We start from the raw sequence: 3,034 nt of genomic DNA, 5'->3' as shown, positions 1-3,034 counted from the left end.
TGTGTTTCTAAATATATAGTGTACCCTCGGCATGCCGCAGTCATTATCCGATTGAGTCACAGTCACCATTCGGCAGTTCTAGGAGTCAGCCATCATCCGGTTGAGTCACAGTCATCATACATCCGGCTTCTTCGATTCAGTCATCATCCGGCTTCTTCATGGTCATCTTCTGGCCACGGGTGCAACTGTCACGAGATATTCGTTCTCTAGCTAAATGCAGATGTACAATAGATGATCGGGAACAGAGAGTACTTTAGTTTGCATCACGATCGCGAGTCCTGTAGCTTGAAAGCAGTCTGGGACGGCGAGGAAAGCACAAGGGTACACAAATCACCGGGGTCCAAAATCACCAGCAGCTTTGCATCATGGCCGGTGATATGTGTACCCGACATGAGGTCTGGAGCATCGAGTCGACGGTCTGGAATCGCGAGCAAAGCGCGAGGGTACACAAATCACCGGGTGCACAAATCCCCGTGACAGCGTCATTCGTCACGAATAGATCATGACGTTTTATAAGACGCGTGTATTGTAAACGCGCGAAGATAAATTGCTACCGCTCATAGGGCGGGGCGATGTGACGTGGGCTCACTAGTCACGCCATCCTCTAATGGTATAGTAGAGTGCAAGATGTACCCGCTGCAGTCAGAGTATACTCTAATAGGACGTTTGTATTGTACGTTCTAACGCGCGCTGCAGCTGAGTAGATTGAAAACTTGCCAAATAGGTGTGTGTGTGTGTGTGTGTGTGTGTGTGTGTGTGTGTGTGTGTGTGTGTGTGTGTGTGTGTGTGTGTGTGTGTGTGTGTGTACGTGTGCTTGTGTGTGTGCGTGTGTATACATTTTGTCTCTAGAGTAACACGTGGACCCGCCCTACAGTGAGATTGTGAGATGGGGCTACTGTACGTGCCAAATAATGGACGACTGGCGAAAGTTAATTTTACGTTTCTTCGCTTATAAGTAGCTACTATCTAGGTGTTAGCGCAATTCCTACCGCCCATAGGGCGGGTGAGGGCTAGTAAATGTTATAAAGAGGCAAGATATTACCACTTCTCGTGCAAAGTGGGTGGTGCTGGGTCTCTAAAGCCTTTAAGGATGTAATCATCGATGCTATCGAACTCTAGACAAGCCGCGAAAGAACGTTACATGGCCCTACCGTTGAACAGCTATCGTGAGTGAGTTGTTGTCGCGAACTGTCGTCGAAATGGTGTATGCGCGCGCCTTTTGCAGTCATTGATTTCACTTACCGATGTCGGTTAAGTAAACGACCACGTCTGTGTTCGGCTAGTAAGTAGTTCACTGAGAAGCTAGACGCTAGGCTAGGCTGTATGGCGACGTACTAGTGCATGTTTCATGCGGCGAGGCGATCATCTCTTGGTTTGTTTGGCTTGTCACGAGGGCGGTGATCGCACCAACTTTGTTCTCAAAGAGTGTACAGGAAACACGTCAACTTACGATCAAGCACAAGCTGACCGCAACCGGAGCAATGGAACCATAAAAACAAGAGTCTTGTACGTGGATCGCGGTTGACCTTGACATTCCGAAGAACCTGAAGTCACTTTTGCAACAGGCACAGTTGGTGAGATCACCGCCCATGTGACAAGCCGACATGACCTGCCAAACAAACCAAGAGATGGGGGCCTTGCTGCAAGAAACATGCACTAGTACCTCGCCATACAGCCTATAACTATATATGTATACCCTAGCGTCTAGCTTCTCAGTGAACTACGTACTAGCCAAACACAGACGTGGTCGTCCGGTAAGTGAAATCAATGACAGCAAAAGGCGCGCGCATACACCATTTCGACGACAGGTCGCGACAACAACTCACTCACGATAGTTGTTCAACAGTAAGGCCATGAAACGTTCTTTCGCTGCTTGTCTAGAGTTCAGTAGCATCGATGATTAAATCCTCTAGACACCCAGCACCACCCACTTTGCACGAGAAGCGGTAATATTATCTTGCCTCTTTATAACATTTATAGGGTCTTTTGATCACCAGAATTCGGTGATACGGCAACATGGCAACATCAAAGGAAACTCACCAGACCGTTTTCCCGGCGGAATGTTGAGGGCGGGATTAAGGTCTGGCTGCGCGAGACTACGTTGCGACAATCTAACGGCAGTTTTACATAATCGAAACGGAAATCGTTCATTTCGCGTTTGCGTCTTGCATTTCCTTACGTTTTTTTGCCCTGCAGATTAAACTAAGCCTTTCTTGTGTCTTCACTTTAATTAACATGCTATCCTCTAGTGACTCAAAGAGCACGTTCTATCAATGCAATTTATACCGAAGAAGCTGCAAACGCTAACTCCAGAGGCATTGCTATAAGAACGGACGCTGTCAGCTTTTAGTCTCTCTTCCATCAGATTTCTATCAGACGATACTACAAGTTGATAGAGACGCGAGATTCATGCAAGAGTATAGAACCGGCGTCTTTTCTTGAGTCTCCCTAGCGTTTCAGCGTTTGCGTTCGGCGTCCCAATGTATGCTGAACGCAGGCTCATATAAGAAAACGTCAGAGTACGTAAGGAGCACGTAACACCATCTTACGACCTTACCTTCATGTACACTCGGCTTTATTAATTACGATGGCATTTGTGATGAGGAAGGAACTGAAACATGAACGGTGGTTCAACAGAAGCCAAGCTAAGACTTATAATAATAAACGTCATCAACGTGGAGGCAATAGCCCTAGCCCAGAGACGCGCAAATGTACAACTCAGAAATATATATTAAAGCGTCGAACGCTTTAGTAGACAACGGTGCATGAGCGAGTTCTAACTCTCACTATCGTGTAACAGTTTGTCTGCCGTATCAGTCTATTAATCGCTAAAACGTGGGTGGTAGGGATGTTGTTGTATTATAAGACCCGAAGCCGTGAAGCTTATCCAATTATCGAGGTTCGAAGAGGACCATCCATGTTATAATTGATCTATAACATATGAACGTAACCGATTAGAGCATCCTCAATTGAATAAATGGTTATTATTCATTAATCCAGGGTAGAGGTGTTATATCGATGACCTCAGGTGTTA

The sequence above is a fragment of the Corticium candelabrum genome, chromosome 1, assembly GCF_963422355.1.
Source record: "Corticium candelabrum chromosome 1, ooCorCand1.1, whole genome shotgun sequence".
NCBI lineage: Eukaryota > Metazoa > Porifera > Homoscleromorpha > Homosclerophorida > Plakinidae > Corticium > Corticium candelabrum.
The sequence above is the reverse complement of the archived record's forward strand: the minus strand, read 5'-3'. Positions refer to the sequence as shown.